The following is a 24,400-nucleotide window of genomic DNA, read 5'->3' as shown; positions in this document are numbered from 1 at the left end:
GGTTATTAAACAAGCGTTCGAGGAAAATAGAAGAAACTTACTACGTGACTTTTGATGATAGCTATGTCAAAAAGCTAAAGGCCAACGAAGACACAGCTGGAGAGCTCTTTCCTCAAACTGGCCAAGTCAAAGCCTCGATCGCTAATCTATTCGAGAAATTCATGGAGCTTTTTGATGAACCAGAGAAGGCCACTCTTTCTGAAGCCAATGCAGCAGACAACAGGGTAGATCACTTAAAGCAACTTGTCGACGATGCTGCAAGGAGAATGAATGAAGGAGAATCAGGTTCTGAAGACCCTCCACAACACAATGCTTCAGTCGAGGGGGAGGATCCACCATCATCATCCCAGCCGAGCTCACAAGTTGAAGGGGAGCTAAGGTCTCAAACTTCTACCGAAAGCACTTTGACAACCGAAAGCACTTCGCCAACCGAAAGTGCCTCACCATCCGAAAGTGCATCAACGCCCGAAAGCTCAGCACCACAAGAAACCACTGTAGCTCAAGATTCTCAAGACATTCCTGTAAGATCATTTATTGAGGGGGAGCATGCTGATATGTCTTACGACTATGAAAGCCAGTCCGAACCAGAAGAAATAATAAACGCTGAATTAGATCCAACCTTTGATCCAAACTACCCTCCTCTCACCAAATGGACCAGAGATCATCATGTCTCTCAAGTTGTTGGTGATGTATCTGATAAAGTTCTGACTCGATCACAACTCAAGGCAAAACAGACTTCCTTGTTCTCACAAGTCGAAATCTGCATGTTTAACTCATTCGTATCAAAAGTTGAACCAAAGACAGTTAACACTGCTCTTGATCACTCCGATTGGGTTCAAGCTATGCAAGACGAACTGAATGAATTTGAAAGGAACAAAGTTTGGCGACTTATTCCAACTCCTCCAGATGCCTCGGTTGTTGGTCTCAAATGGGTCTTCAGGAACAAAATTGACAAGGAAGGGAACGTTATAAGAAACAAAGCACGTCTGGTAGTGAAAGGATACTGTCAGGAGGAAGGCATTGACTATGAAGAGACTTTCGCTCCTGTAGCTAGGCTGGAATCCGTAAGAATATTTCTTGCCTATGCTGCCCACAAAAACTTTGAGGTCTACCAAATGGACGTCAAATGTGCATTTCTCAATGGAGAACTCGAAGAAACTGTGTATGTGAAGCAACCTCCTAGATTCGTGAATGAAAAGTATCCTAATCATTGTTACATTTTGGATAAAGCCGTGTATGGACTGAAACAAGCTCCGAGAGCCTGGTATGAAACGCTGACTAAATTTTTAAAGATGTCCAAATTCAAAAAAGGTTCGGTTGACCCAACCTTCTTTCATAAAAAGGAAGGTAACCACCTTATGATCGTTCAAATTTATGTCGATGATATCATCTTTGGCTCAACGAATCCTAGCCTAACAGCTGAATTCAGAAAGCTGATGGAGACTAAATTTGAAATGAGCTCAATGGGTCCTATTAACTTTTTCCTAGGTTTAAATATTAGATAGGGACCCGAAGGCATCTTTATTAACCAGGAAGCTTACACGAAGACTCTCTTAGCAAAATTCGGCATGATGGGAGATTCAAAAGTCAAAGTTCCAATGGCGTTCGGCACCAAGCTCACTCCATCTCTGGATAAACCAGCTGTTGATATTACGCTTTATCGTCAAATGATAGGCTCTCTAATGTATCTCACTGCTAGCAGGCCTGACATAATGTTTTCAGTTTGTTACTGTGCTAGATTTCAGGCAAACCCACGCGAACCTCACATGCTTGCAGTGAAGAACATATTACGTTATCTCAAGAGAACTACCTCTTTAGGTCTGTGGTACCCTTCTAACTCAGGCTTCTTCGTTTAAGCCTACTCAGATGCACACCTTGGTGGATGTGGCCTCGACAGGAAAAGCACCACTGGTGGCTGCCAATTCCTCGATGGGAAGTTGGTTAGCTGGCAGTCAAAGAAACAAACGTCCGTGTCTTTGTCTACAGCTGAAGCAGAATACATTGCCGCTGCTTCCTGTACCTCTCAAGTGATTTGGATCCAGAGTCAACTCTGAGACTATGGACTCAATATGAAAAAGATCCCACTATATTGTGACTCTAAAAGTGCAATTAGGATCTGTCATAACCCAGTGCAACACTCCAAGACCAAGCACATTGCACTGAGGTATCACTTCATCAAAGATCATGTGGAAGATGGAAACGTTGAAGTACACTTTGTTAGAACTATTGATCAATTGGCTGATGTCTTTACCAAAGCTCTTCCTGAAGCGTCATTCAACAAAATTCTACAAGGCTTAGGTATGATGGTAGGAGAGTCGGTCCCGAATCCTCAAATCTCTCTCTAAAAATCCGGAACCGAAACAGACAGACCGCTCGGTCTATCTCTGGTCTAGAAATTTAATGGAACCGAAATAGACAGACCGCTCGGTCCCTCTCTATTCTAGAAATTTAATGGAACCAAAATAGACAGACCGCTCGGTCCCTCTCTGTTCTAGAAAGTTTATGAAACCAAAATACACAGACCGCTCGGTCTCTCTCTGCTCCATTATATTCGATTAATTTTTGTCGTATATTTTATCTTTCTGTTTTTATTTCTTTTTCAGAAAAATCTCAAAAATACAAAAATATTTTTATTTCTGTTTTTATTTCTTTCTCAGAAAAATCTCAAAAATACTAAAATATTTTTATTTCTGTTTTTATTTCTTTTTCAGAAAAATCTCAAAAATACAAAAATATTTTTATTTCTGTTTTCATTTCTTATTCAGTATCTCATTCAAAAAGTATCTTACTTCTTTCCTCTGCTTGTTAGTTTTGGTTGGTATATGCTATTAACAGATATATACAAGTGTAACCTTCGATAGAGTTCAAGCAGGTATGTTTCAAATTTCTCTCAAATTAGTTAGAACTCCCTAGAAGCATGCTGTTGTATGTTGTCACAAGCCTCTATGATCTTGAGTAAGCCTTAATGATTCGATTGATACCCGTCGTTTCTTCCCAATCAGGCTATTTTACCTTACTCGGTCTAGAGCTACCTTACTCTTCTCATTTGAGAAAAGAGTTTCTCTGCTCTGTCACTCTTATCTAGCAGAAGGTACATTCTGTTTCTTAACCACCACATAATATTCTACATCTACCTTCAATTCACTAAAGTAACCCTTGATACTTTCGGTCTTTACCACTGAAGTTTATGGTTACACAACATCTGTGTTTATGATCTTGGATACGATTACCACGTTCTAAGTGAAACCCAAAATCCGACACCTAAAATGAATTGATGGTGAGTGATATACTCAAGTTGTAACTTGTTATCAAAAGAAATCTCTTTTTATTTTTTGCGTGATCTTTTATGAAATCATCTATAACCAAGACATTTCTTCCCAAAGAGGTCCAGTTTATATTTTTTTTTTGAGATTTCTGCTTATCACATGCTAGTCACAAGATAAATCCCACCTACCTGTTCAACAGATCATCTCGGTCTCATAGGTACCTCCACCAACAATCAGTTTTATGTTGAAACTTGATGTTTGGTTAGAGGACTACCACCCAAAAGCCTATGATCAAAAAGAAGCCTTTCATTGTTTATTGACAGACAATTGATCGTATTTCTCAGGAAACCACACAAGCACTTCAAGTCTCTCTTGGCTTTGAAGGAAGTGATTCTTTCCCGGAATCCTCTGCTTTATGTCTTCTACAAAGACATCAATCACATCTCAAACACCTTTGGTTTATTTCTTTATCTTTCACACTCTTATGCACGAAAATTAATTTTTTCCAACATTCTTATTGCTGTTTGGTATATGGTTTTAAGTTTCAGTTGTAACCAAACAAGGGTAAAAGGAATTTCAAACGGTACGAAGATAAGATTTGGGCGCGTGAATTTGATTCGTTTCACACCCACGTGTGCTGACGTTTTCCTGGGATACACCATAACATCCAATCGCGCTTTTTCAGGCGACGTTTTAGTTCCATAATCATCACGATTTTCTCTCTCTAGGGAACGGTATAAATAGGGGTGAGCATGTTCTTTGTCATTTACCACACACGTATCTTCTCTCTCTGAAAAAGTTTCCACTGTTCATCTTCTTCTTTGATTCAACAATGGTGACTTCATCTTCTGCACACGATCAAACTACAACTTCATCTTTGCTTACAATCAAACCTAATCAGAATATGATTATAGAGATGACTCCTTTCCTGTATGATGCGTACATGCTCCATGTGGTGGAATGTCTGAAGTATTCACCACTACTGTTGGCCCTAACGTAGGTGGAAGCCGTCCCGATGTCCTTGCTTTCTCAAGTTTATACATCAGCAAGTTATGACAAGAACAAAGATCGTATCTACTTCACAATCCATGACAAGAAATCCTCGATTTCAAAAACCAAGTTTTGTTCTCTTTTAGGGCTTGCCGTTGATTCATCCGCCATCTCGCCTGATTTCGTCTCAACTACACAACTTTTCTCGATGATGTATGAGATGGGCTATACCGACGTTCTTACGACGATAGCAAAGGTTAAGAAGTCCTGTCTACCATCGCAGTGGAATGGATTGCTTACCCTGTTGATCAAGGGTTTAGCAGAAAGATGTGGCGGTTCTGATACAACAAGCAAAGGATTTCTCACAATCCTTTATGGTCTCTACAATGGCATCAATTTAGATTATGGCTCCATAATCTGGTCTCAAGTCGTTCAGAGTCTTAACACAACGACTCGGTACTCCGAAATCTCCTACGGTCGTTTCAGGACGATTATCACGATGAAAGCCATGGATTCTCTGGAAATTCCAGTGATGAAGGATGCTCTTCTTGCTTCAATCACTTCATTCCATACTAAGAAGATCATTGTCTCTGACCCTAGTAAGTTTCGTCATTATGGATTAATTCCTGAATCCATGTACAGGTGTGTGACGCCACATAGCAGAGTCATGGCTGATTACAGCACCAGAACTCCTCTGCCTCCAAGGGTTCTGACTGACGAACAACAAGCAGCCTTGGATGCCTTGGATCCTGCTAACCGAGGCAAGAGGGTCGGGAAAAAGGAAAAAGAAGAGAAGAAGGAGAAAGGAAAGAAAAAAGAGAGTAAGCCAAGATCCTCTAATTGAAAATCAGGTGAAGAAGCAACTTCTCAATCCAAACCAAAGAAGTTCAAGAAGATGGCAAAAAGGTCCAAAGGAACCTCTCCTCCTGGATCTGATCAAAATGAAACACCGGAAGCAGAAACTGAAGCTCCTCATGATTCACCAAAAGAGCCAACTCCTGCACAGTCTCCAAAACAACCACCCTCTCCTAAAGATACTCATATTCCAACTCCACCAGCATCTCCCAAAGTCACAAAACTTCCTACTCCTCCACCTTCTCCTAAAAGTCCTACCCCACCTCCATCACCGAAACAGAAGGTTTCACTTTCTGTTCCTATCATCATCTCTCCCACTACAACGGAACCAACCTCTTTACCCACTTCAACCATTATTTCTTCTGTCCCTATCTCTACTACCTCAATATCCACTCCAATCATAACCGAATCTGTTACTACCACCCTTTCCCAACCTCCAGTAAAAGTCAATGTATCTGATACAGGGGCTGCTACTGTGGTTGGAACACCAGTGATTCAAATACCACCATCACCTACCCCATCCTCAACCTCTGGTGCTACTTTAGGTGGTGATGATGAAGAGTATGATTCCCTATACTATAGCCCATACAGACTTCCCACTGATAATGATGCAGATGCTCCAATTACCAGTCAGCAGCTTCAAGACATTCATGATAAACCAGATAGTCTGTTGGCTGATAATAAAGCCTATGGGAGTGTGGTGTTGAAAGCTTTTATAGAGTCTGCTATCGCGACTTATACAAATGCTATGGATCGCTCCACTGATACCATTGACAAGTCAGCTGCTTCATGCTCCAAAGCCACAAAGGAAGTTTCTGAGGTTGTTCACACAACTCAGATTTTTCTCGATTCTCTTAAGGCGCATGCTGATGTCAATGCGGCCAAGTATCAAGCTTCTGTGGATACCTTTTCAGCTACCCTTCAGAGTGAAACATCCAAGTCTGAAGCTCTGCGTGCTGATCTCAAAACTGAATCCACCTCTTTTCTTCAATCTTTGGATTCACGTTTTGCTTCTCTTGCAGCAGAGAGTACGTTAAAGGAGGATCTTGTCAAACACCAGGCAACTATCGATCTTAAAAAGGTGAAACTGGCCCAGGCAGAACAAGAAATTTCTTTGTTGAAGACTCAGTGGGCAGCTCTTCAAATTTGTGCTGGTGATGTTAAAAACATGTTGACGAATGTGATTGAAACTCATGATCCTTTTATCACCTTAACCATCAGACAGAATCTCCAGGCCAAACTCCTTCCTACTATATCAATTCTGAGCGAAATGAAGGGTGTCTCGGAGAAGACTATTCTTCTAAGACAAGGGGGAGAGGAGAGTGTAATGAAGACAGACCCGAAGGTTAATTTAGCTTCGGGTTCTGGAAAGCAGATACTTGTTGAAAGCGAGTCAGACACCGATGAAACTATTGCTGAAGCTCTTCAACGGAAGAAAATAGATAAAGAGCTGGATGAGACTTTGAAAATCGCTCAAGAGGCAGAGGCAAGAGAAAGAAAAATTAAGGAGGATGAGGATGCTCTAAAGACTAAGAAGACTCTGTTTCCAGAATGGGACAGAGACACGCTCATTAATCAAGCGATTGAGTTTCCTTCCATGTATTGGCTGGAACCGATTGCATCTTTTGAGTGTGAGAATTCTAAAGACTCGCAGTTTGACATGCCGATCACACGAAAGGCTTTTACGTTTCATTACTTTGATGTCACTGCTGATGTCCCTCATCCAAACTTAAAGGTTGACAAAGAACTGATAGATTTTTATTTGAAGTATGGTCAACCGCAGTACTTGACATGGAGTGCACAAAAGATAGTAAAGGTCAAGGTACTGAAACCAACACCGGCTGGGAAATTTGTGAACGTTAATTTCAAAATCAACAGAGGAACAGCCAACACAGAACATTTTATTTCTCTGGCAGAGCTTCCCAGTCTGAATCCTCATGATTGGATTCTGCTATACAACATTCTTCTCTCAAATCAAAGGGAGTATGAACCGATTCTGAAACATCTCAAAAGAATGTTGGCTTCTTACATCCATGAGCTTGCCACTATGGATCAGGAGATAGCGAAGATAATGAACAAGAAACCAACCGTCAAGCCTACTTCCAAGACAGGAGATGTGCACAAAATGAAGTTAGGGCAAATTGATTCTACAAATCTGACGGTTATGTTCACAAAGGGCGATAAGCACAAGTTTCTGTTTGCTTTGGTAGACAAGCATCTGTTTTTAACAGACTGTCTGGAGCATATCATAAACATTATTCACCGATGCAAGCAGAACTCAGCAGCAGACAAGAAGAATTTTACAGATATGCTTCGGTGGTATATTACTTTCACGCATCACATTCTGGCCATTATACCGAGGATATTTGAAACTGTGAAGAAACCCTCTGCTGTAAAATGGGAATGAAGCCTCTGTGCCAAAGACGCAAAGGGGGAGATTGTTGATATTAAGATGTTGCGTCTTGGGCCCTTTTGTTTTAGAACCGGATTGGGCTTGTCAATCCGTGTTTATCTAGATTAGTTTCCCTTTATTTAGATAAACTGTTAGGGTTTCATTATAAATATATGCATGCATGTATGCGTATAGAGAAGACTTTTTGTCGATCAAGTTGATTTTCTGTAAACCCTAAATCCTCTACAGTAGAAGTTCTTTATCGAGCACTTCTGATGATTGTTTATTAATCATTCGACATCTTTTGATCCATTCGCGTGTTCTTGTTGTTTATTCGTTTATTTCTTTACCTGTTTTATAGATCTAATCGATCTTCAAGTTTGTTTTAACTTATCACTCACACTTGTAATAAGGATTTGGAATTGTGAAATGAGTATCATTGGAAATGTGTTCAATTGATCTGTTTCACAAAGCAAGGACCATAGATACACAGTGTGCATGCTTGGAGCATGGCATGTCTAATGTTTTAATTCAAGTATTTAGTAGATTACTCGAAACATTATACGATGATAGAGTATGATTAATATGGTGATTAAGTAAAAGTGCTTTTATTTATATTCAAAAGTTTTGAGACCATGGTTAATTAGATTATTCTTGTGTTTCATTTTGCATGTTTTACTTCTTGAATAACCCTGTTATTCAAACCATCCATAGTCAATCATACTTTGGAAGTAAATAGTGAATTAAGATTGTCATGAATCCGACTGTAGATTGTCTACGTGCTTAGACATAAAAAATGTTTGTTGCAATGTTCATGAGTACTTCTGAAATAGGAATTTGAGTACTATATTAAACCCATGTTCATTTGAATCACTTCATGGATTTTATCACGAGTGATTGTGAGAAAATAATATCTTATATTCTTGAAACAGAGACATATGAGTTGTTGTCTACGAGTTAGTTGCACATTGATAATACGTAATTGCATCAGTAACTTGGTGTTATAAATCGTATTGTTATGGGTGATTTCATGAGTAAATAGTACAGGCATATGATTCGAAGTTTATCCGTTCCTTTTACCCTAAATGGGATAAAAACGATATATGTGGTCCCCTTGATGATTTAGTGATGACACCCTAAATATAAACTACGTGCAGGATCTGGAAGTTCTATAATATAAACTACGTGCAGGATCTGGAAGTTCAATATCATCCAAGGCTTGGTTACCACCTTCTTCTTCTTGAAAACTCTTTAGAAAAGTCACCAAACACACCTTTAAGCTCAAAGCTCACAAGACCTTGCAAAAATGAGCTTTAAGGATGGAATGAGGCTATATAGGCATATTAGGGTTTGGTCCAAATGATAAAATGTTGTTTAAAAAGGGTGCAAGTCAAGAATTAAATACGCTAAGTGTACCCAAATGTACGCCCAGCGTATGGAAGGACCTTTTTTTTGTCAAAAAATAAATACTTGAGGGTAAACAATGGAATACCTGAAGTGGAGTGTTACACCACCCCCATCAGACTGGGTGGAAATCTGCTAGATATAGCTCGTGCAAGAACCACCTTGAAGATGGCTATCAATGTTCATTACAAAAAAGATTGTGTAGGTGATTAATTGGTGACATCGCACCAAGACACAATAGAAATGCCACGACATTGATGTTGCATGCACACATAGCAGCCCCACTCTATATGTTATCATCGCGAATACTTGTTGATGTCAGGCCCATTAGCGTGGCCTACACAGTTATGGTGTACTGGTCAGATAGTAGAGATGCACCAGAATAGAGCTTACGTCTTGGAAGCATAAGATAGAAAACCTATCCCCTGGACTTGTAATGCGTACAATAAGCGCCAGTATTACTCCTAGAGTAAGGAGAAAATACGGAATAAGACACAACAAGGGCGAGGGTAATGTGATCTAACTCCAAGTGGATAATTAGACCCCAACAATTAACTCTTGTTTTAGGCTTATTTTCGTGTCAAAGTATATTATTATTCAAGCTTGATATCATTTCAATAAGAGGTTGTGTACATTTACCAAGTGATAACAAGAACTGATCATCCATTTCATTTGAGTGAAATCAATGCGAGAATGCAACCAAAAGGCTTCAAAGGATCATAACCTTTCCCTAAACATGTCAGTCAAATCCAAAGGCCCACTACCTTTACTCATGACATGAACAAAGGCTTTAAAGGCTCATAAACTTTCCCTTGATATAAAAATACCTAAGTCCTAAAAGCCTTGAGGTGACGATCTTGGCTTAACTTAGATGACTAGGCTCAGAGTGCAACACTCCTCGGCTCAAGGCTTAGAGAAAAGTCTTAAAGGGTAACTAGAAAACTTTTCCTAAAGGTGAATACCCTCCTAAAAGTGAACCATCCAAGGTCTATAAAAAAGGGGCTAGCTAAGACCATAACCTAAAAATATAGGCTGACGACTCGAATAAAGGACGAACTCCGAGCTCGCGAGCGTGAACTCCCGAACCAAGACCAAAAAACCTTGTTTAAGAAAGAATCCTAATTCGTTGAACTAAACAAAATTCCCCTATCAAAGGGAAGCATCCTTCGAGTCTTAACACCTTACAAAGCAAGTAGGAGTCACTCTCAGTCAATTCCTTGGGCCAACACAAACCTTTGGAAAGAAATCCCTTTTATGGGAAAAACATGAAAAAATAAATCCCATGGACCAACATTATTATCCTTGGAGAAGAAACCAAACCAATGACCAACATGAGCCATCCAGGACCAAAGAAAGCAAGTTTAAGACAACAAAAAGTCCACCGACTCTGCAAGACAAAATTAGTCTCGCTCAGCATTCAAGTGTTGCGACCCCGTTCGACAAAATATGCTTTCTGAATAAGCCTTAGGGCTCGGTCCGCTCGATTTTTTTTCAAAAAAAGGAGGGAGAAGAGCAGTACGGTACTACTTCTAGTCCATGAAGCATTTCAAAATGACCATGACAGAAAATTTCAATCAACTTATGATTTAATTGTGTTGTCTTTTCAGATAACCGTTCCAAGTGTTGCGACACTCAAAGCGTGCCGATAGCAGGTTGACAGAGCATAACTCGGTCTGTAAAGAATTTATAAGGGACTCGTTTTGGGATATATTATGTTTTTTATGCTTTGTTTTGAATGTATTATGTAGTTCTCGGTTTTGGACCAAAATCACCAAGTGATTTCGGTGGGCTTAGTGTGTTCTCGATCGACTTATTATATATGGGCTTTAGGTTATTGGTTTAGTATATATATAGTCTGTGTATAGTCGTTCTAGAGGAATGCATTTTTGGTCAATACTAGTGATTCACGGCTGAAGCGTGATTGATTGTACTTGAAAATTATTCAATAGAATTGTGTACATTCATGTTATTGAAACGTTTTCTTGATATATCTCATTGATTGTTTAACATCGTTTTTTGATTAAGATTCCGCATTAAATCAAATGATTGTATTGATACTTTGATAGATCTGAATTCAGGGACTTACAAGTGGTATCAGAGCCTTAAAACTGACTTAAGTCCGTTTTGGTATCAATTGCTTTCGAAACAATAATTTTTTTGTGGTGTTTGGGGAAAAAGGATTTTGCTGTGCATAGTGTTGTTGTCCATCGTGTTCTTAGTGTTCTTCACTAAATTTGGAGGATATTTTATTTGAGATCATTTTTGGAAATTTTCCGAATTTAGGACTCTTTGGATAAAGAAACTCTATCACAGACTTTGTTTTCGGCTAGGTCTTAGTGTTTTGGCGTCTACTTGGTGTTTTCGGTAAAGAGACTTGGGGTTCTCGGTACAGAGGAGTTGTCGGCCAAGAACTATTGTTATCGGTCAACCGTTTTTGGTCAAACAGTGGACTTTCAGGGATCTCAATCAAACTGGTTGACTTTCAAGGTTTTCGGTCAAAGGGCATTTATCTTGGTTTCCGGTTAAATTCAAATTGCACAATCAGATTTTTACCGTTGGTCAATAATGAGCTCTTACAACAATTCAATCACCACTTTTAGTACCAATGAGGTAAGTAAAACCACATGCTCCCAGTCCTACGAAGATAAAGTAAATAAATACCGTGAACAAAATGAATTATTAGTTAGAGAGGTTTTTAACCCTAAAAAAGAAATATATGACATTAAGAAAGTCAATAAACCACTTAAAGAAAAACTTGAAGCACAAACTAAAGATTTAAGAAGGAATAAAGAATAATTTAGCACCAAATGTGTTCACTATCGTTTTGCCAAAGATAAAATTGCAAACTTAACTACCGAACTTGATGCATTAAAGGCTAAATTTAAGGATGCTGACTTTATTTTCAGAAATTCGTTGTGTTAAGTGATATAGTTGAGTCTATGATTAAAAAATAGTTAAAGTGGAAGAGTAACCAGAAAGAGGGTTTGATGTATCATAGTGTACCATCTACTTTCAATGATAACTATACTCCAGCTTCTGAAACCATAGAGACAAAAAAAATTCGTTCTACATGGTCAGCCTACTGTAACTGTTTCAGTTAAGACTGAACAATCCGGCAAAACTAAGAATATTACGGTGAACGATACTAATGTTTCTACTTCATTTGCAGAGAAAGTAACAGTGCAAGACGAGTGCGAAAAAACAAAGATAATTCTAGTTTTAATGAAAATTCTTCAAACACTAACATTTTATATTCAGTTGCTTCAAAAGCTTGTGTTAACGTTGAGAACATTTTTAAGCCACATAAAGTTGTGGAACAATTTGTTAAATGTGCTTGTACTTGTGGAAATTTAGTTAGACAGGGACCAAGTTCGGAATGTATTCCTTTTAAAAGACAAACCTGCTTTAACTGTGGAATTCTTGCTCACATTTCCAGAAATTGTCCAAATTGTGCATATATTCCCTATTATTCCCAAGGTAGGCAGTACGTATCTCGAGGAAGATTTTTCAAGAGAAACTCCTCGAGATCACGTGATGGTGACTGGAAAACTGCCAAAGCCAAAAATCAGACTCTCAAGAACAAAAAGGTCATTTCTGAAGAGAGATATGATTTGAGAAATAGTTCACTCAAACCAAGATCGGTAAGTTCGAAGTCATCTCGGCGATCGGACTCAGCCTCCAAAACAAGTGCTGAAGCATCCATCCGATTAAACAAGAAACTGGTTAAACCTGACTATAGTTGGGCACCAAAAGTTCCCACTCCCAAATCACCTAAAAATTCTAACATCTCTTAATTTTATGTTTTTTTGATAAACAGGATATAGTTTCAAAATGGACTGGGTTCCCAAAACCAATTAATCCCGCACTTTGTGCCGAAGCAGCTATGGAGGAATATCATCAGACTTCGGTATGTTGATAGTCATTGTTCCAAGCACATGATAGGAGACATCTTCATCTGCATTACATTCAGAATTTTAATGGAGAGCATGTGTCCTTTGCGGTAAATTGAATTTAACTATCATTTAGATTTGTGGCTCAACACTTCATTGGCATATGGACTTGTGTCCTTAATTCTTGTATTGACAGGGGTGACTAAGGGGTTCTGATAAATTGGGTCTGTTTAAAATCGCTATTCTTTCTTTCTTAGTCAGCCATATGTTATCCCCTCTGCGTGATCGGAAGATCCGACCTAGGACACAACATATGCACTCAGATGATGTACACTACTTTTAAGTTAGTATATTGTCTCCTACATATATCCTATTCTCTATGTTATACATATGTTGTCCCCTATGCGTGATTGGTAGATCCGACCGGGGACACAACATATGCATTCCACAATGATTATTTACTCACCTAAAGTAAAGGATTCCAAAGCAATTTCCTTGATTACCGGGGTATGCCATGAAGTGGGGAACATGTTCTAGTTTACTAACATTAACTGCACCCATAACGAAAGGCTGGCTGGTAGATTTTACTAACTAAATGTAAGTGGACAACAATATCATTGGTCGTCGTCATACAAAATGGTCTATCTAGGAATATAGTAGCTATATATCGTCACTCATGTTTTGTCCTGAAAAACGTTCTTTGTGCTTAAGTGGATCACAATATCAATTATTGACCAGAGCTTTTCATGAACGTATGTGCTGATAAACCTTATTAATTTGCTTCATAACGTTTGATCCCAAAAGTTTTTGTTTTATTAGAATTTGTTTATTACATTTTTTTTATATAAAATTGTATATATTTTCACTATTATGCACAAATTTAGGGGTAGAAATTATACCACACAAAAATATCAAAAAACACTAATAATAAAATAAAAAATTTTAAAAAAATAAAAATAAAAAAATTTAATAAATTAAAAATCCAAAAATATGTTTAATTTCATTTTTATTTTCGTATTTGGTTTTGGAAACGTAAAATTGAAAGAAATCATTTTATTCAAAACGGGTATTTTTGGGCCGAAATCGTTTAGGTGGACCATCTGGGTCGATTTTGGTCATATATATATATATATATATATATATATATATATATATATATATATATATATATATATATATATATATATATATATATATATATATATATATATATATATATATATATATATATATATATATTGTTTTCGGCTGGTTAGGGTTTATCACTGAAAAACCCAAACAGCTTTCTCTTCAATATCTTCGAGATTTTCTGCTAAAATCTACCTGTTCGTTGTTTCTGTTGCAAATTGTCTGGTGAATCAAGTATTTTTTTGGTTTTCGATCATGGAAATGGTATTTAAGATGTTTTTGGTGTACCCAGTTTCACAGATTTGCAGGTTTTCTAATGGATTTAATGAGGTTTTCGACGAACTGTGTTGAAACAGTTTCTGATGCGATTTTGAGTTTTCGGTTCAACCCGGATTCAATTGAGATCCGATGAAGATCCAATCCAATCTTACCCAAATCTGGGTTTTCGGCCGAAATCAACCAACGTTGACAAAAATCGTCTAGTCAACACCGAAATCAAGTGATTTCGACCGAATCGATCATCTTTGACCGAAATCGACTGGAATTTTACTTTGACCTTGACTTTGACTAAAATCGGATTTCAGACTTAATTTAATTAATTTTAAATTAGTTCTCACTTGGCTAGTTTGGTGTAGATAAATGGCAGAGCAACTTAAATTCATAGACTCTCACAACATTGCTGGATATCTCACGGATCCTCCTGCTGCTCATCAAGAATTCAAATCCATGATGGTGGGTTTGAACAACTGCAGAATCTCTCAACCCTTCGTGCCAATCCAGTCATTCACAGAGACCTGATCACTAATTTTCGAAAAATGCTTCGATCAAAAGCTATGAGAAAATGGAACTGGTACAGTGGAATATATGGTGAAAGGAACACAAGTGATTATCTCTAATCAAGTTATCCGAGAGGTAATCGAATTTGGTGACGCATCCGCATTCCCAATTGAGTATGCTGTTGATCGTGTCAAAGAAGTTCTGGAGAAAATATGTTATGAAGGAAACTATCCTCCCACTGTCAAGAAGCTACTGCCACCTTATTAGAAGTTCCTGGCACACTCCTTCATGAGTTGCATTTTTGGAATCAAGGGAGGCTCTGACGAAATCAGTCAAACTGTGACCTCAGCCATTGTTGCTCTAGCTATGGACTGGGATTACAACTTCTCAAAATTCATCTTCGAAGAAATGAAGAGCAACCTCCTGGGAAAGAAAAAGGACCTGTTTTTGATGTACCCCAGGTTACTTCAAATGATTTTTAAGGAAAAATATCCCCAAATCGAAATGACGCCCGATATATTGGATATGAAAGCTTTGGGTCCCAACACTTTTGGACTAATGAAGCAATCAAGAAAGTCTGCCAAAGTTGCTTATCAAGGATTAAAGGATTCAGCTAAATTTGGAAAGTTTGCTGATATTGAAGACACTCCTGCTGTTGTTTCGATAAATGTTGAGGTTTCCGACGAACACATGGCGCCCAAACCAAAGTTTTAATTCGCCATTAAAGAGATTGACTTATCTGATGATGAAGAAGATGAAGAGAATCAAGAAAATGAATTGGCAGAAATAGAGTTTGAAAACTTTATTCAGCAAAGTATCTCAAACCCAGAGAAGGATGTAGCTGTCACACCTCCGATTGTGACTGAAAGGGAAAGCGACACAACGGTGCAATCTTTCATATCGACACCTTAACGGATGGGTGCTCTCATAACAGAATTATAGCAAACTGCAAGGAAGCCTCCCCGTTCCTGTCACTACTGAACCTCCATCTAAAAAGTAATCCAAAAGACTCAGCCAATGCTTTACTCCCAAGGAAGCGAAAAAGAAGAGATTCAACGTCGGGATTGTTTATCATGGACCTAGTTCAAAAGAAATATACACTGACTGAGCCTAGTTCAATGGATCAAAACATACAGAGCACATTCACTGAGCCCTCTCTAGTGATTTAAGAAATTCAAAGATCTTTCCCTGAGCCCATTCCTATGGATCATGATTTTCAAAGCCCAATTGTTGAAGAAGAAGTCATACCTTCAGAAGGAGCTCAAGCTTCAGGAAGCTCATTTGAAACACCCAAGCTGGAAATCTCCAAAGGCAAATGCAAGTTACCTAAATTTGAATTTTTTGATGTCATTCAGCTTCAAAATAGAGTCTTTGATCTGGAACAAAACTTTGTTGAAAAGGATTTGATAATTAGAAAGCAGGATATTTGAATTAGCGAGCTTGAGAAAGAGAACTCCGATAAATATTCAAAGATCTCAGAACTTCAAGAGAATCTCGGTGGTTTAACTGCTCTATTCTTTGAAATGAAATAGCGCTTATTTCAGAATTTTGGTGATGAATTTCAACCCTTGAGCGTTGAAGGAGAAAATATCACTGCTTCTAGTTCAGGTCCTGCCAATCCACCTTCACAATCTTCAAGTGAAAGAGCTGCAAGACCTAATCCAGATGCTAACCTTGATACATTCTTATATTATGGTCCTCTTTCCGCTCAAGACAGAAGAGAGAAGAAAATTAGGATTGCTCAGCTGAAAGGGAAAATGCTCTTGATGAAGAATTCAGATCAAAATGTTCTGGGTGATCACCATGAAATGTTCTTTGGGGAAACTGAGAAGAAGTTCATAGACAAATATGGTGATCGTTCTGGCATCGTCATGTAGGGATACGATGTTGAAAATAATATGTGGATCGTGAAGCGAAAAAGTGGAAGAATTGAATATTATGAGAGGAAAGTCGATTTCTTGTCCTGGACAAAACTTAATCTTTCAGAACTCATCTGCGCACCTTTCAACAATCCAACCAAGGATACCATAGCATGGTCTTTTAATAATTTTCTTGAGAATAAATCGAAAAATAACTTTGAATACTTAAAGACTGCTTCATCATTTACTAAGAAGGCCAAGGGTGTCATTGATCCACCCATAAACAAAACAATGGTGAATGTCATGTGGCCACCCACAAAACAAACCAAAAGGATTCCTCTTCCCAAGCGCTTACCTGAAGGTACTTTGGATACAACATAATTCTAGTTTTATGATGAGGCTACCGCAACGATGGTGATCAAGATGAAGAAAAAACAGTTCCGTATTTTTGATCCCAAAGATTTGTTGAAGTTTGGAGAACGTGATATACACACTTTATCAAACTTTAAGATTATTGTAGAGAATGAACTATTTGAAGCTGCCGTGAAAGCTTTCACTGGAATGGTAGCTACAGTTATTGACAAGAAGCTGTGGGCAGGGGCTTTTGACCAAGCAGATGTACATCTTGTAGAGAAACCTTGAAGAGAACAGAAAGCAATAAACCAAGGGGGAGATTGTTGGGCTATATTTAGTGGTTTATGCTTTGTTTTATATGTATTATGTTGTTCTCGGTTTTGGACCGAAATCACCTAGTGATTTCGGTGGGCTTAGTGTGTTCTCGGTGGGCTTATTATGTATGGGCTTTAGGTTATCGGTTTAGTATATATATGGTCTGTGTATAGCCGTTCTAGAGGAATGCGTTTTTGGTGAATACTAGTCTTCACGGCTGAAGTGTGATGAGTGTACTTGAAAATTATTTAATAGAATTGTGTGCATTCATGTTATTGAAAAATGTTCTTGATATATCCAATTGATTGTTTCGCATCACTGTTTGATTAAGATTCCGCATTAAATTAAACGATTGTATTGATACTTTGATAGATCCGAATTCAAGGCTGGCCAATCACCCAAAGTTTCCCCTGGGTATAACATAACCCCTACCCAACGTTAGCCACGGATCTCATCAGCCTCGTCGGGGCATGCGTGCTTTCCTCAACAATGTTTCTACGGAGGAATTTCAGTATCAGAGGTTGTATGACGAGTTCGTGCTTCCTATGTACCTTCACCTAGCATCTTATCAACACCATTTGTCACATTAGCAGCCTTGTTTTTTCATAAACATCATTAGCAGCCCTGCCCTGTATCACATTACCAGCAACATCTACATGGCATGACATTGATCAGATCATATTCTCGAGAAGAAAGGGGTATCAAGACAACCAGTGTTTCATAAGCCCATCGTGCAACACCACGACCTCTCGTGGTCAAGGTTTGGTCGTTCTTTTTATCTCTTTTGCATTATTGCTTTGACTATATCCAGTCCAATTTCATTAGCTGGTCACCCATCACATCAGACTGGGGGACTTGTTAACGTATAGTCCATTATCATGGTCCAGATGTCAAGACTTGACGTGCTAGCCTTTCCTGGCGTTCTTCTCCTAGCCTTGTCAGACACTCGTTCCTGGCCCTTGCCTGGCGCCCGGGAGCTCTTTCTCAGCTCCTTGCTAGTTGGGTTGGCCCAAGGCCTGATCCAACTCTCCTTTGACCTAATTTTCCCATACAAATAGAATGCTTCTTCCTCCATGAGGAAGCAACTTCTAACAAGCTTCTAGTCACGTTCTCTAACCTAAAGCCTCAATGGCTAAACACTCACCCTACACATCAAGATGGTTCTTTCCAGCTAGGGAGAACCATCTCAAATCTACCAACCGATCTAACCCGATTGTCGGAGCTTGCTCCCAGGGCACAGTCCCTAGGGAAACACTAATGACTTCGTTGTGACTACAGCTAGGGCATCTCAGCGGAAACTCGCTAGTGACACCACCTCCAGATCTCCGATCAGGAACCAACAGAGAAGACCCGACAACCTGAGCACATGTGGCAACAATAGAGAATTCCATTATATTGAAAAAAAAAACATTTTCAAACAATAAAGTAAATTTACAGGATGACATACAAAGTCTTTTTTCCAAATTTCACATATTTCAATGATTGGAAAGTAATACCCTTTTTGTTTTTTTTTTTTTGAAATAAGCAATTATTCCCCTGTAACATCCATATAAATACAATTTTTTGTTATTTGAAATCCAATATAATTTTTGAAGAATAGATATAGATTATGCATAACATTGTTAATTTTAATGGTTTTTGCATAATGGTAGATTTAAACCAAGGCCCATATGTGATTTCAACAAAATTCACATGAATCGCGGCAAAATAGGAATTAGAAAAAAAAAATTATCGACACAAATAAAAAACACAAATCGGATATAACTATCAAATAGCACATGTATCTATGTCTTGCATCCTATTTTAAAGTATTTAAATTACAATGTTGTATAAACTAAAAACAGCCGATACATATTCAAAATTTCCCGGAAATTAGAAGATAGTGTTGTTATAGCATTGTACTTCCAAAGTACATTGCTATAATTAGGATAACTTCTAGTTATTTCAAAAAATGGTTACTATTTAAAAACGTTGAAATGGTCTAGCCTAAAATATGATAAAAAAATGTTCCCACCTTAAAAAATTCATAAATGTTAATAGTTTCAAATAACTGTATAAATGATCCATTTGTATATATTTTACCAGAAATGAACCCAGCTTAAAAAATATAAAATTTTGTCATTTTTTCTCTCTCATACACAAAAATAAAAGCATATATACACAAATATGCAGAAAGTTGTTCTTCCCATCATATGAAATACATACACACACTAACGATTTTAGTAACTCTACTGTAGAACGCAGAAGAGATGGAGAGAATACTTCATGTATCTTTTATTCATTTATTGTAACAACTTAATTAAAACACTGAAAGAATGAAATATATATATATATATATATATATATATATATATATATATATATATATATATATATATATATATATATATATATATATATATAGGAAAAAATGGGGCTGGCCTTAACCCTAAAAAACCAAGAATAACGACATTACCCCTCTAGATTAAATAAAGAACCAAATGAGAAAATAACATAAATCTTCACTCCCCAACATGCTCTTTATATTTTCAAATTTATTCTTTGGAAGGGCCTTTATGAGAATGTCAGCAATTTGGAAGTCTAGTGGAACATAGGACAACTCCTGAGGTCCAGATTCTAATTTTTCTTTAATGAAATGACGATCAATCTCCACATGTTTTGTGCGATCATGATGAACAGGGTTTCTTTCAATTTCAGTTGAAGCTTTATTGTTATAGAATAGGGTGATCTTCTTAAGACTCTCAAGTTTTAGTTCCTTCAACATTCTTTTTAACCATATTCCTTCATAGATTCCTTGACACATTGCTCGGAATTCAGCCTCAACACTGCTTCTATCCACCACGGACTTCTTCTTACTTCTCCAAGTCACCAGATTTCCATACACAAATGTGCAATATCCTGAAGTTGATCATCCATTTACACAAAATCCTCGCCAGTCACCATCTATATAAATTTTTACTCCCATTTCACTGGTCTTTTTAAACATTAGTCCATATCCTGGATTTTTTTTCAAGTAGTGTAGAATCTGAAAAACAACTTTCATATGCCTTGTTGTAGGGGATTTCATGAACCTGCTTACCATACCCACAACAAACCGATGTCCGGTCTTGTGTGTGCAAGATAGATTAATTTTCCCACTAGTCTTTGGTATCTTCCTTTGTCTACCTGCTCATCTCCGCTTCCTGTTTGGAATTTAATTCCCAGTTCCATTGGTACACTTGCTGGTTTGCACCCTAATAAACTAGTTTCTTCCTAGAGATCGAGAGTGTACTTTCTTTGGGATACATAAATGCCCTTTCTTGATCTTGCAATTTCCATACCAAGAAAGTATTTAAGTTGTCTCGAATCTTTTATTTCAAATTATCTTCCTAAAATGAGTTTCAATTCCTTAATTCCTCTGAGTAGTCTCCATTTATAATCATATCATCCATGTAGACAATCATTATCACAAATCGTCCATCACGAGAGTGTTTGGTGAACATCGTATGATCGGTTTTCCACTGAATGAATCCATATCATTTCACTACTTGGGTCAACTTTTCAAACCATGCTTGAGACGACTGCTTCAGGCCGTACATGGATTTTCTAAGTCTGGACACCATTCCTTTGTTCTCTGGGGACTTGAGTCCCGGTGGAACATCCATGTAGACTTCTTCTTCTAGCACCCCAATTACCTGTTGAATCTAAGTCTGTACACCATTCCTATGTACTCTTTTTGATAATCATTATTTAAGGTTTCATCAGTTGATAGAGTTGGAAAAAATTCTGGAACACTTGGATTTGACTGATTGGTATCGACTTCAATAGAACTTGGTATTGAGTCTGGAATATCTATGTGTGCGATCGACTCGGAAGGTAATAAGGTAGGATATTCTAAAAACTAATATTCCACACATTTCTCCCCCTGAATATCGGTTTTGGAATAATAAGGTTTATCTTCCAAGAATGTGATATCCATGGAATTGTAACTTCTTAGTGGAAGGAGAGTAGCACTTGTAAGCACGCTGGTTAGGGGAATATCCTAGAAAGACACATTTGAATGATCTAGGATAAATCTTGCTATGATTTGGCTGATGATTATGAACAAATGAGGTGAAACCAAATATTTTAAGTTCCACCTGGGATAGAATTCGAATGTGGGGAAAGCTATATTGAAGAGATTAGTGTGGAGTATTGAAGGAAATGACTCTAGAAGGCATCCTATTAATAAGGTACGCAACAGTTAAAACTACTTCGCCCCAGAAATAGTTTGAAACTGGACTAGATAATAGTAACGAACGAGTTACCTCTAGTATATGTCTATTTTTCCTTTTTGGTACCCCGTTTTGTTGGGGAGTGTCAACACAAGATGTGAGATGAATAATTCCTTGTTGAGTAAGATAGTTGCTCCACTCGGAATGAAAGTATTCTTTTGCATTATCATATTTGAGCACTTGAATTTTTCTTGCAAATTAGTTTTGGACCATTTGATGAAAACTCTAGAAGATCGACCCAACTTTAGATTTTTCTTTCATTAGAAAGACCCAAGTAACACGAGTATGGTCATCGATAAAAGTAACAAACCATTTCGCACCTGAGATATTTTTACTTTGGCGTGACCCCAAACATCACTGTGGATTAAATAGAATGGATGAGAGGGTTAATACTGGAGTGGAGAATAAGAATGTCTAACATGTTTGGATATTTAACAAACTTCACAGTTGTAATCATTTGGATTTTTATTCACTAAATGAGGAAATAATTTCTTTAAATAATAAAAGTTTGGATGACCCAACCTATGATGCAATAACTGAAGGGTTTTGGTATACTACAACATCCTATGGTGTACATACAACCCTAAAATCTTTGGATCTATTTTTTCTCTAATTATACATGTAATAGTGTTTCCAAAGCTTTAAGCCTACAACTAGCATACAGTTGATATAAACAACATAGAATTGAGTTATAGAGTTACCTCTTTGTTGTAGCTTGTAGTTTTGGCCTTTAAGAACCTAGTGCCCCAAGTTTGTACCTCAAATGGTTCACAACACACCTAGGACAAAGGATGACTTTTGAGAGAGAATATCTTGTACACAAAATCGGCTATGCTCTTCCAAATATCACTAGGGCACAATTTTGGATGCTATGGGGCTTATTGTATAGTGTGGCAAGATTAGGGTTACATCCATGTAAACCCTAATGCCCATGACCTTTCATATTACTTAGGATCCATGGGTTAAACCTCCATGGACTATCCATTAACTATCATATTGATTTAGCCCATCCTAAATAACAATTGGCCTACACTACAAGAATCATTGATTTACCAAATCAATCCCATATATTTAATTAGTCTCTTTTGATTACAAAATTAATTTAAAATTAATTCTTGATCAATACTAATTAAATCATATGATTTCATATTGATATATTAGAACTTATAATATATTAACAAGTCACAAATAACCTCTTCTCAAAAGTCCAATCTATCAAATTGCCCTGGTAATATGTAACCCAGATGGACCATGCTACTCTCAAGTCAAGTACATACCAATTATAGTTATGGGCTTAGACACCTAATCAAACAGTCTCCCACTTGGATAAGTCTAATAACTATTATTGCAAGTACGACTTCACAACCCGACTATCAATCGTAGCTCTTAAAAGCCGTTGTCGAACTCTGACCTAGTCAATGACGTGTCCTTTAAATAAGGGATGATATATTCCTCAATTATAGATATCGTATGGACTGAGACATGGATTTTAATCATTCTCTCTATGCATCTATTGTTTCCCAATTTCCGATTTATGATGTAACATCCCCCTCTGGCACGTATCACAATATTGTCCGCTTTAGGCCACTCGACATGAGGGCTTCCTAGGGGGTCACCCATCCCGGTACTACTCCCTCCCGAGCATGCTTAACTGCAGAGTTCTTATGGGATCCGCTGCCCTCACGCCAGAAAAGACCGATTTTTTTATGCTTTTTAAAAATCAGAGTATCTCTTTCAATAAAAACGTTGTGAAATTTGTTCCCAAAAAAACATGATAATTTCATTATCGAAGCATTTCCGAAGAAATGTATTTTTATTCATTTTAAAACATTTGGGATGTCATCATCAATACAAAAACATAAGCATAAACAGAACTTACATTCATTTACACTAGTGATCTATATCTCCTTAATCTCTCAATGTAATGTAACTTCACCTCGTCACCTGTGATACAAGTAAACTGAGTGGGTCAGGTTGGGAAACCTAGTGATTACATAGAGTTTTCAATCCACAATAATATAATTATTATGTTTAATCATCAAACAATTAACCCAATTACCCATCCCCATTATCTTCTTTATTCCTAAGTACCTTCCCTAAGGATTTATCCTAAGGATCGTCGCCTACATCACATTTACCTCTCATCTCCTTACATCGCATTTCCTTAAGTTTGTTCCTAAGGACTCTCCCTAAGGATCATCGCCTACATCGCATAGACAGTATTGATTCAGGGATTACTCCCTCAATACGTGCCCAACAAGGGTTAGGGAATCATTGCATGAATACGTAGTTACAACATCGCCTGAACTCGTAATTCATAGTAAGGGGTTAGAGTATCATCGCATGAATACATAGTTACAACATCGCCTGAACTCGTAATTCATAGTAAGGGGTTAGAGTATATCGCATAAATACGTAGTTACAACATCGCCTGAACTCGTAATTCATCACCTACAGGTTATGAGCCTATTGGTGTTTCCACGGGGTTGTCTATAATAGTCCGTGATCGCCATCTATACTCTGGTAGATGACTACATCTCCAAATTGTCGGAAAAGGTTAAAGTATCTTTCATCCTACATCACCGATTCATCATCACCTATCTATCCTCACCTAATTATCATCACCTTCCTATCATCACCTATCTCATCATTTTATTTCATCACACACCAACTATTTCATCTACCCATGTTTTATCCCAACATATTTGTAGATATAAAATAAATATATAGTTTAAATAATTTAAAACATGTATAAAATCATTCATCCAGCATAGACAACAAGTATCCAGATAATATGCACACATAGAATGTAATTTATATAAAATATTTCATATCTATGTGTAAGATGAAAGGGAGCATGCACTCACTTGTTAAGGTGCTGATTCCGAACTCAGACAGCGCTTCGTTACTCTTAACA

General features: G+C 37.6%; 1 pseudogene; it reads right to left on the bottom strand.

The window, feature by feature from the left end:
- Nucleotides 1–23,066: 23,066 nt before the first annotated feature.
- LOC111919762 (5S ribosomal RNA) lies at nucleotides 23,067–23,186 on the bottom strand (annotated as a pseudogene).
- Between the last annotated feature and the right edge of the window lie 1,214 nt (nucleotides 23,187–24,400).

Source organism: Lactuca sativa, chromosome 4, assembly GCF_002870075.4.
Source record: "Lactuca sativa cultivar Salinas chromosome 4, Lsat_Salinas_v11, whole genome shotgun sequence".
In the NCBI taxonomy this organism is placed as follows: Eukaryota; Viridiplantae; Streptophyta; class Magnoliopsida; order Asterales; family Asteraceae; genus Lactuca; species Lactuca sativa.
Note: the sequence above shows the minus strand (reverse complement) of the source record. Positions and strands in the feature narration are given on the sequence as shown.